Source organism: Habropoda laboriosa, unplaced genomic scaffold (genome assembly GCF_001263275.1).
Source record: "Habropoda laboriosa isolate 0110345459 unplaced genomic scaffold, ASM126327v1 scaffold77, whole genome shotgun sequence".
NCBI lineage: Eukaryota > Metazoa > Arthropoda > Insecta > Hymenoptera > Apidae > Habropoda > Habropoda laboriosa.
In genome coordinates, this window is record NW_017100200.1 from 1,949,080 (window position 1) to 1,961,135 (window position 12,056).

Consider the following 12,056-nt stretch of genomic DNA (forward strand, 5'->3'; position numbering starts at 1 on the left):
AAATTGTGCTCCATTTTATTTTCTGCCCTAAGCAATTTACTCGGTGCGTAAAAATGAACTTTTCTCCAGGAATTGTGAACAGTACGTGATCAATTTAAGATGAAAAACAGATTACAAGCAATATCGTGCCGAACGTACGCCTATCAAAATACTTCTGCATGATATGCTGACTCGAATTTCCATAATAAATATGCGAAATTATCCGATAACTAATAAAATCAGAAGTAAGGATTATTCCACAGCGTACGTAAAATATGAATATAAAATCCCATTTGAGATACACAACGTACGAAGTCACTCGAAGTGAATTTATCACGACTTCTGTAACAACGGTAGATTCCTATAATAATTGGGTCACTGCTTCCAGATCTCGTCTTACTGTTAATATAATTGGTACAAAATAAGTAAAAAGTACGTTTAATTGTAGATGTTTAAAGTGGTCAATTAAAACATTTCTCTGTTAACCTGTATAATCGAAGGATGGAAGAAAAGAGGCTTTCCACGTGAAATTTGAATATAATGGAAATGATCCATACACACGTACACTGAACTCATTTGTTCCTTCATAAAGCATTCTTGAGTATCCAGAATTATTCGTAACAATTCACCATCCCCCGGTATCGTTTGCTCTATTATTTCCCCAATTTCACGCTGACCACCTGCGATCGCCACTCACAGTTGCCACAACTATTCCTCCTGGCACACAAAACCCGCAGATGACACGATGTTCGATTCGTTCGTCCATATCGCGTTCGAATATATTGTTTTTCCCGGGCGACAATAATGAGTTCGTAGGTAGGATAGCTTTCTAGTTCATCAAGCTCGCATATGTCGCGAACAACTGGCAAGTCTCTCTATATAAAATCCATAATGATGTAGGCTATTTGCCAAACAAGGCAGGCTATTATACAGTAGACTCCCGTATAACGCGAATTCCTGCAACGTGTCAAAGGTATCGCGACTGTAGTCTTCGTATAACGCGATTCCTCGTAAAATACAGGAATTGTCCGCGTTTAAAAATTAAATTTATTTTAGTTGAGCATTGCGCTGTTTTCTTCATCGTTATAAAAAAACTGTCCTATTTGATAAAATATAGAAAATAACAGCTGGCATGGCGATAATCATTCCAAACGTGAAAAATTCTCGTACAGCATCAATTCTTATAACGCGAATTCATACAACGCGTTACGTATTAACCGCGTTATTCGGGAGTCTGCTGTAATTATAAGTAAAATCCACAAATGTCACTTGCAGACCCTTGTCAACCTCCACAGAATCTTCGTGAATATCCAAATTTTGTTCGGCGAATAAAATAAATATACCGCCAAAAATTAGTAAGTCGTTGATTTCAACTATTAACATTAGAATTACCAGCCGAGTCAGAATGACACATTACCGACTTTACAAAAGTGAATTTTTACGTAAGTTAACCGTAATTGGAAAATTCGATTCGTATCGATACAGATAGAAGCATACCTTTAGAAAATAAATTCGGAAAGTTACAAATGATAACACTTACCAGTATTGAACATTCACGTTTCCTCGAAAGATGCGATCATTTTGACCCGGTCGGTAATTCTAGTGTTAATAGATAACACATTAATACTGTAACGGGGTTTATTTAATTCTAATAAAAAAGAAGGAAAACGTCGAATGGAGGTACCCGATTCCGGTGTTTGCTTTAGATCAGTCTAATTCTTCCCGGAGAACATCGGAAGACGTCGATACGTCGCAAATGTAATTACTCTTCTAAAATCTAAAGGCTTCCTGCAGAGAGACGTTTAACAACGGTAATTACTGTTAGAGACTGAACTTTATTCATTGCCAAGGTGTGATTTTTATAATGCAACTTTTACAAGAAATCAGGTCTGTGTCTTTGTTCCACAGCAGTGATGGCGAACCTTTTGAGCTCGGTGTGTCAAAATTGGGAAAACACCTAGCTCAACTCAGGTGCCGTGTCACATCTAGAAATATCCATAATGTTGCGAGCGTTACGATCTTGTACGATCACGGACTCGCTATGGTTCAGCACCGAAGTAACGATTCTGAACCTCGTTGATGGAAGATAGACACCGTTGTTTTTCGTTGTTGTTTGTGTGATGATTATTTGTGATCTGCTCGGTTTCGTCCGTAAACGACGCGTGTCACCCAAAATGTCTTGGCGTGTCAGCTTTGACACGCGTGTCATAGGTTCGCCACCTAGTCCAGTTCTGAAATGCTCAGTCCGGTTCCCGGTTAGATGGGCGACTAGAGAATGTGCTTTGATTGCCGTTACAATGCTAACAACATGTGCTATTTTCTACCTGAATTCTTCTATCGTTATCTTGTCTACCTGCGCGGTTCTTCGTTACGAATTCGTCTATCAAAAGGGAAATTCATTTCGTCGGTTTTATTGCTATACCAAAAATGAGTGTACTCGCGACGGGCAACATTTCACCGCGTACAATTAGTCGATCCTGTCCTCTGTTTAAATATTTTCAAACAGTTGCAATTTGCGTGCCACCGCGAAAACCGTTGTGTATCTCGTTGAGGTTCACCCCGGCACTGATGTAATTAATTAAACGTTATCATGACAATTGAATATTGCCGTTATTATAGCGGTGTATAATTCAGACGCACGTGTAGAGCAACAATGTAACGCGGCACGATGTCAACGCGTTAATTTGTACACAGCCAATTAATTCATAGGAGCGGGCTAACGACGATTTTGAGTAATTTATTTAATTCGACGATGATCCCTCTCGTTCGAGGTATTCGGTTCATTATCGCGATCGTAACTCGAAACGTGATAATTGCCGCGGTAATTAAAATCCGACGAAAGTTTTACACACCGATATCGAATCGATATCAAATTTAACCGGATATTTTACATTCGAATTATTATTATTATTAATGCAATTCTCACTTTTTACGTGGTTTCATAGTGACGCGATGAACCAGGTCATATGTCCTTTTTATTGTTCCTGGATTTTCTAGTCTAGAGTGCCATTTTTCAGGTTATCTTAGAGATTTTTTTACAAAGGAAGTATAAAACCTTTCAGTATCGATTTTTGCACACGTATTTATTCATGTTTCAGGAGCATTCGCAATTTTTTTCCAAGTGAAAATATTCAAAATTGGCTGAATTATGAGGTATTTAGTACGGTACCACTTTCTCACTTAAAATATTTGATCTTCCCGTTAGAAGATTTTAATATCCGGCCGGATCGTTGCTATTTCACACATTTCCCATCCGTGTTTGCCTCAAGTTTACTATTTTGTTATCAAAAAACTACTAAAGTTGGACGATAAAGTGGACAATTGTGGTTATTAACACAAGGATTAGGGAAAAAGTGTAAATTCACCACGTAACAATTGCTATCTACTATTTATTTTTATTATTAAATGAAAAAAACAAGCCACCAAAGAGACGACTGTACTGCTACACGCATTAGTGTGCAAGCAGGATCGTTCAAAGCGATCGATTTGCGTACGCCGGCAGAATGGTAAAAGGCGCGTGTTCCCAGGAGGGAAGGAGACCGAGACACGGGTTATAGCGGAAGAAGATAAATATCGGCGTCGAAACGTAGCCGGCCGTTATGAATCAAACAGCGCGAGGGAAGAAGAAAAAAGGACGCATACCGGACCGATGTAGTTTCTAGCTTTATCGATCAACTTTATAGCCGAAAGAAGGCATAAACCTTACTTATTACCACGCCCACGCTTTTATACAGACTATTAACGTGCGAAGCTAATTCACATTGTGCCCGCATACGGAGCCCGCAGACGGCCACGAAGAATCTGGGCCACCGGCTAAACACCGGCCAATAAATCCAAGCATTATCGATACCCGGCCACGGAGAAAGTGTTCGATATTCCGATCGAGCATTACGCCATTACGCGACACATACATGCACAGCCGCGACGTAACTGTACACGTCCACGTCGTCTGATCGCGACAGAGACAAAGGCAAAGGCACCCGGAATCTCTGAGTGTGCATTAAAGCCTGGACCTAAATTAATTAAGGCTAAATCAGTGGGTGGTGTGCGTGCGGACACAAAGGCTTGCACTCTAAAGAGAAACGAAGTCGGTCATGGTGCATCGACGTTAATACTGTAGCAGTCTCCGGGGATTTTTAGGACATTCTCGCGGGATTCGGAATTCTCATTTCCTCTCTGCATTGTTTCAAAGTCTGGAATCGTTGGTGAATCTAGAGATGAGAGGAATTGAAATTTGAGGCTTTACGATTGCGAAAATAACGGAATGAAAATTAGATTTTAAGGGAATCAATCGCAATTAAGTTTACTGTACGCGACATTTATGGAATCGTGAAATTTTCAATTTTCGCGAAATTCAGAATTCTCATTTTCTGCCTGCGTGGTTTCGAAGTCTCGAATCATTGCTAGATCTAAGGACGAGAGGAATTTAAATTTGAGAAAGGGAGATAAATTTGAATTTTTAGAATTAGAATAGATTTGCTAGATCTTAGGAGAATAATTCACGATTAAGCCTCCTATAAGAGCTACTCCTCGCCCTTCACGGAATCGTAAAATTTTCAATTTTCGCAAAAGTCGGAATACTCATCTTCTTTTTGCATTGTTTCAAACTCTCGAATCGCCGATGGAGTTTAAGTTCGATAAAGGAAGATAAATTTGCTGTTTTACACTCGTGAAAATAGCCGAGTGAAAATTATCGCGTCGAGTTTGTCAGATCTCGGTGCAATAATTCACGATTAAGCTTACTTTACGGGCTACTCGTCGCCCCTTATGGAATCTCGAATACGGAAGATTCGAACGCGAATTCTCGATCGTTATCTCCTCGCGATTCGACGAGACTCTGCCTACAGGCGACAGGACGGAAGGTCTCGAGTGGACTCCTCCCTATCCCTATAAAAGGGGCAGATGCATCGGCTGGAGAACGGCTCGCTACCGATCGCGGCTAATTACCCCGCGGACGATTAACGTAATTGTTTTTAACTCCTTGCGGCGGACGTCGGTGCTCTCGAGATCCTATCGACTGACTGTAAATCTTGCCGGCCACCGCGGCTTGATCGTTGCCTGTCGTAGAATCACCGTTCGCTACTTGGAAAGTAGCTCTCTTGTTCACCGTTTCGACGTTACTTTAGACGTTTCAGGAGTCTGATTGTTATTTATGGAGGATATTTAGGAAACTGCAGAAGATTCCAAAATCCTTCGATTTACGTGGCTGCTGGCGTGTTTCTCTTTTTACTTTAAACATTATTCTTTTATTTCTCGAAGTTGCCCCTCTTTTTCAAGTACTGAGGTTCTTCTTTTATGCTTCTTTCATGCTGGTATTGAGGAACATTTTAAGTTTCTCTTATTCTCAGAATTTGGCTCTATCTTTTATAGTACCGAGATATTTTTCTTATATTGTAGACTTTTTTGAAATTGATCTCAATTTAGTGCCGATCCATTACACAATCGATGATCACTAAATATCCAACAAATTTTTTGAAAAAAGTAATTGGGACACGCGTACAGACAAGAGTTAAAGTGCTTCCCACAGAAAGTTGAAAATAGGTTTAACCCCTTTTGCAGCTCTTATCATAAAGATATATAATTCTTTGTAAAAATACACTACATACCTAAACAGAGCAAAGAATTGAACAAAAAAAGTGTTCCAATCTAGAATTTCTAGACAAAATTAGCAAAAAAAAAAAAAATGAGAACAGAAATTTAGCTGAATTATCTCCCTTCTTCGACATCACACGAATTCCAGCAATCTTCCCAAGCAAATCGACCACATGGCCGGATTCATCGACACGAAGGCGGATATTAAAAACGCTAACGAGCAGATTCCCGCGTGTAAGTACGTGTCCGAGGGACAACTGGCAGAGTCCGTGGCAGGTGAAATTGCGTTTAGACTCGCCTTCTGCGAGAAAGCTACCGAACTCTCTCGTTCACCGCGTAGCACACCTGTCGTACTCAATGATACTCTGCGATAGATTCGAAGGGGCGAAACATCACTGAGCCGATCTCATACGGGTTGAAACGTTTCACCTGTTCCACGATCATCCTCGAGAGTGTTATTATTTGCGAACGCGCGGGTGTCGGACCTTGTCGCCTTTACAATTTTGTCCCTTGATAAGGGTTGATATTTACATGCTTATTAACTACTATATCTCTTCCTATCTATGCTAATCCTAATTACTACACCCCGTATTACCGTCACCAGTAGCGTGAAAGATAATTTTCTTCCTTCAAATATTCCTGCGTTATTTCCGTACCTTTGGTATCCGGTTTAAAATAAGAAAAAAGAAAAAAATTCTCGTCTTAAAAAAGAATATAAAATTAGGAAGCTCGTATCGATACGAAATCTGTTCCCCGGTAAGTTACGAGTTCTGTTACCCTCCTTTCTCCCTTCCAACTCCTGGCTTTAATCCCTGAATGCCAAACATTCGTAATTCCGTCTCACAGTGGTGTTAGCCGTAAAGAGCTATCTTTGGATACTCTCTAAAAGCGTCCCCTAACGCTGTTCCACCTATCCAATAATCCGTTGAACAGCTCTCACCCAAATGTTCCTCGTTCTACCGTCGAATCTTCCATTACACTACGCGCAAAAACTGTTTCAATCATTTTCATAATTATCTGAAGACTAATTTGCAAAAGGGGAGAAGAAAAGGGAGGATAATTCGGAGCGAGAGAGAAAAAGTCGATAATATTATCCCGTTGAGAACGGATGTGAAAGAAAAGAATGAAAGAGAGAAAAAAGAAGGAAGACAGTAACGTATCTGGCAAAGTTCACAAGGATCGAAGGCACATAAATGTTGCGTTACAAACGAGCATAGTACCCGCCTCTCGCTCCAAGACAGGCGTTCGTTCCACGGACCGCATATTTCCTGTGTGCCGGCGCGAGAAGTAACGGGGCAAACAAACGACGGTGCGACGAAAAAACGTCGGCGGAGGAGAGCAGGATAGGGACCTGTTCCGAATCATTGCCCGCAATTTCTTATTCCCTCCTAACCGCAGAGACAGTGGTGTTTTCAGTGGGAGGAGAGACGAACCACGGCGAGGCCTTAAATATAGCCTTGTGTACAGCGTGTGTGCAGGGGGTTGAAAAAATGAGCGACCATGATTCTTCGTTGTAACGGTGAAATGAAAGCATTAAGAGGGAGGAGAGGATCCTTGTCTGTTGCTCGTCGAGACGTCTGCTATTAAATAAAAGAACACAGCGTGCCACGGTGCTTTGCCTTATCGATTTCGTTATCGCGCAGTTTCCTTGCACGCTTACCGTCTCCCTTCTCCTCGACAACTTTCGAGAATTTAGATCAATTTAAACGCTATCAATCTTGAACGTTGATTTCACGTGACACGAGCTCGCGATTAATATGCACCACCGCGGGAAAGAGGATTATTAAAGCGGTAGGATGATGAACGATCGCGAAGCCAGGGACACGATAGAATTGAAAGGGGGTTGACATTGGTTTAGGGTTTACTTTACCGACGACACAGTGGTTACCCGTGGAGGAAAGGAGACTGGTTGGATGGGGGAGAAAACAAGAGGAGGCCACGGTGAGATATTGGAGAATGATTTCATAGCTGCATTCCTCGAGGAGCGAGGGAGATACCGCGAGATGCCCATCTGGAATAATAGAATACCATTTGCCATTGTGTGCCTTTCCGTCTCTCCTTCTCTCTACTAAACGAGACTAGTCTCTGTTTCTCTGCTCTCCCTTCTCTCTCTCTCTCTCTAGTTCTTTCTTTCAACCTCCCTCTTTTCTCTCCCATTTCTCTCTAGTCCTCTCTCGCCATATATATACACGCATCCGGCGAACGCGTATAAACGTAGATACAAATAGACGCGTGTGAGAGTGTAGATAAAGTGCAGCCCGCCTCTTCTTCCTCCCTCGTAATATGGTACACCTATGCCTCTGTGCAGAGGCATTATACCGAGCGGCGCGTTTTACCGTGGATTATGCAGCCCGCACACGTATGCTCGGCTGCATTATGCCCGCGTTCGATTCCCGTGGAATCCCTCGAACCTGTGTATCCGTAACTCCGTGGACTCCTGAAAAGGCTGAACGAACCGAGCTTTCCAAACGACCACCACCGCGCGCCGTTTTCCCTCTTCGAACGTAAGAGTTCCTCAAGACCTTGCTCGCGCGATCCGAGGATAATTTGTCGGCCATTGAAATGCGTAATGACGTGAGTTAAGCACGTACACACAGGGTGGTTCGTGACGAAGACACAGAGTTAGTGTGCTGTATACACATGCGTAGGTAGGTATAGCGCGCGTAGGATGGTATCAGTAAGGAAGCAAAAGCGCCCCCGAAGAGGGGCACGATTTTTCACGGACATCCACGGAGAGGAGTACATGCGTCGATTTCACGGGCAGGTGTCCCGTGCCCTTTCAATTATTACGCGGACAGAGGGCCTGGCAGAAGAGGGTATGGCATCTCTCTTTCTCGATGGGAGTATAATAATGGATAGTCTTTTAAGATTCCAGACGTGGTCGAAACAATGAGGGATGAGGGGAGGGACCATTGTCTTGGCGCCTCGAGATCGGCTGTGTGTCGAATTCCAGGATACGCTCAGTGGCGTAGCCGACCTGTCTCGACGATACATCTCCAGAGAATCTTTTGTTCCTTGATTTTAACGGTAGATTACGATCTCCGAGTATTTCGCCAAAAGTGACCCCTGTGAATCGTGTCAATTCTCGGGCTTTTCGATTTAAAGGTGGAATCTTACCGGTGATTACAGATAACTGTTGTTACACGGCTTTATCGGCTGTATGAAAATAATAAGAAATCACGGAAAAGACGTGCACGAAAGAATTGTAAGAAAAATAAGAATAGAAAAAATTAGATGTATCTATGAAAATACAGATACCGATTATATCGGTTAATTATGAAAGAATTGAATTAGTGCTAGTTCGATGCATTTTCGTATATGACATTGTAACATAAATTAATCGAAATTATGTCCAATTACTAGATTACAGAAAAATTCGAACTGTAGCAAAAATTAATATTTTGAATTTTCATAGTACAATGGTCATATTCTTCACATTGGTTAAATTTCAAATATTACATTTCTTCACATATTATATTATACTATATCTTCACACATACTTTATCATCTATTTCTCACAGATTTATATTTACATTTTTGCCTCCGCGGTGTTGCTTCATTACTATCCCAGTAATTCCGCGAGAAACTGTGAAATGATTAAGAAAACCTGTGTAAGATAAACGGCACATCGATCTGCAATTTCGATACCGTATATTCCCGAGAAAATTTCCATCGAAGGTTAGTCTCTTCTGCTACGAGTCCATTCTCAGGCGCGGGTAGTACACAATGAATGCACGACCGGAAAATTTCACAATGGCCGGCCCGCGAGGGCAAGAAATTCCTCCAGTCAGATTCTATCGCGGCCGGTTCACGCGTATCCCGACGCCAGTGCTCACGCTCGCCGCCAAGGACAGCCGATCGTTTTACAAATTAAATACGTACGCGCCGCGGGGACCGGGGGTATAATGCATTATGCGAAAAAGATAGCGCGAGAGGCCCGAGGTGAGGCAAAGAAGAGAAACCGGCACACGGTATAAAAGAAACCCGTAGAAATCGATTCGAACCTATTCTACCCGGGCCGCTCCATTGTTCCAGCGGACACCTTTGACGCGCGTAAACGCTCGCTAATGGCTAATGGATCCCTCTCCGCGATCTTTCACGATTCACCGCCACACGCGCCTTCCCCAAAAATCTGCCGAGTCGCGCGCAGGTGTCGATCCTCGACATACCTATTCTTCTTCTTCCCTTTCTTCTCCAAGGTGAAGATCAATTAGCACCATCGGCGATATCGTTTGAATATCGAAAGATGAATCTTCCGTTCGATCGACTATAACCGAGGTTCGTTCTCTATTTCTGCCAGCAGAAATAATCCGTTTGACGAAGGTAGCGACGGTCAGTGACGCGTTTACTACGCTGGCGAACAGACGTCCCGAATCACGATCGAGACGCGAGATTCGATGGGACGGAGGCCGATCGTAGTTCAAGGCAGGGGTCAGCGGGGATCCGCGCGATGGATCGGTAATGAAGTGAAATGGATTCGACTCGGTTGGTGAGCATCGTGGAAATGTACGACGGTGTTGTACGGGTGTGCGTGCACGACGGAACGCGCCCGGTGAATTCGGCAAACGCCGTTGAATAATGATGATCGATGGCCGTTAAGCATTTTACAAGGTGCGACCACACGTTGGATCCATCCTGGACACCGTGAATCGAATACTTGAGAAGTTTGCCAGCGGAATTTATTGAAATATGCTAATTTCATCTAGGAGGAAATGAATGTATGCCAGCAGGATTTCGTTTTTTCTGAATGGAGGTTCGTAGTTTCGATGATATTAGTTAATGCTGCCTGCCGAGTAATTCGAGATTTCTTTAATGGGATTGTAATGTAGTTTCACCCTTTCGTGATCGAATTACTTTTTTTTGCGTTTATATATGCTTACTGATCGTCGTGCGTGTAATGGATAGTAAATTGAGATCTATTTTTGTTTGAGCAGTTAAATGGGTTATGTGCGTTCTGAGAGAGTTAAATTCAATACTTGTTTAGTTGTGACAGTACGTGGTTCTATTCAGAATCTAATTTAATCGATTTGGACGTGGTAATCTATGAACAGCGTGACATCCAACTTTTCTCTATATTTTACTCGAAAGATGCAAATCATTCTGCTTTTATTTATCAGTGACAATACGTGCATCCACTCGGAATCTAATTTAATCGATGAACAGTATTTTCAGTAACAAATTTATTTTCTAAGAAAATCAAGTTTTCCTGTAAAAGTCTCGAGTCTACATTTTGCTCAAAAAATGCAGATCACTCTGCTTTTATTTATCAGTGACAATACGTGCATCCACTCGGAATCTAATTTAATCGATGAACAGTATTTTCAGTAACAAATTTATTTTCTAAGAAAATCAAGTTTTCCTGTAAAAGTCTCGAGTCTACATTTTACTCAAAAAATGCAGATCGTTCCACTCAGAATCTAATTTAATCAACGAACAGCATATTTGCTAAACAAATGGCTGCCTAAAAAAATCAAACTTTTCTGTAAAAGTTGGAATCTACAGGTATTCTACTCAAAGAATGTAGTCTAAAAATTGGAGTCTACATCTTGCTCGAAAGACGCAGTCAAGTATGTGGTTGTATAACACTTGTTAACAAGTTAAATAGGAATATATTTTATAACAACAGTAACTATATATACACGTAAAAGAAATAATGATAATTTGATTGTCCCTCTCTAAATATATCTCGCAATAAATTCTCACGTACTCTCCGATATCAATAACAACGCGCTTCACCTGTTTTTACCCCCAGTTACCCTGTATGATCCGCTCGTTTACCAAATCTCGAGATCATACGATATACTCATTACATTCACGCCATCACTCACATCTTATTATTAAACCAATTCCACAAAGTATACCAAACAAAAAGCGAACGCACGTAAAACAAGTAAAACTGAACGCGGAATTTATAAAAGAAAAGATGTGGATTGTTCCTTTCTCGCAAAACGGCGAGCCAAAGTACCGAATCGAACTGTTGTGAGATCGCAGGCGACGCACAAGAGGTAGCCGTCTATGAAGCCGCTATCGTTGGATCGATCGTCGAAATCCGCGTAATAAATCGCTGCAATAGCGATGGATTAATTTATCATCGGTCCGCGCCTCGGGGTGATTTATTTGCAACGGTAACGTCATCGATACCGATGCATTAATAATGCTGCAACTTTCTTGATTCGCGGCTCGATCCCGATAGCTGAACAAGAGGGGCGGAGGAGGGGTGAGGAAATAATGAAACCGGCTCGGAATATTAAAGTCAAGGACCATTAGGTGATTATACGATCCACGCCGTTGAATTATCGACACTGATGCACGACGTTCCACCGAGCGTAAGCGTAACTTTCGGATTTGGTATTCGCCCAGGGACTTTCCACGGAATTACCATTTCCGGATCGTTGCACCTGCCTTCCCGAATGACTGCGGATTCAGTCGGTTTGGACCAGGCCACGCCGATAGACCCCTCGAGAACCGAAGAAGCTGAAATCCCC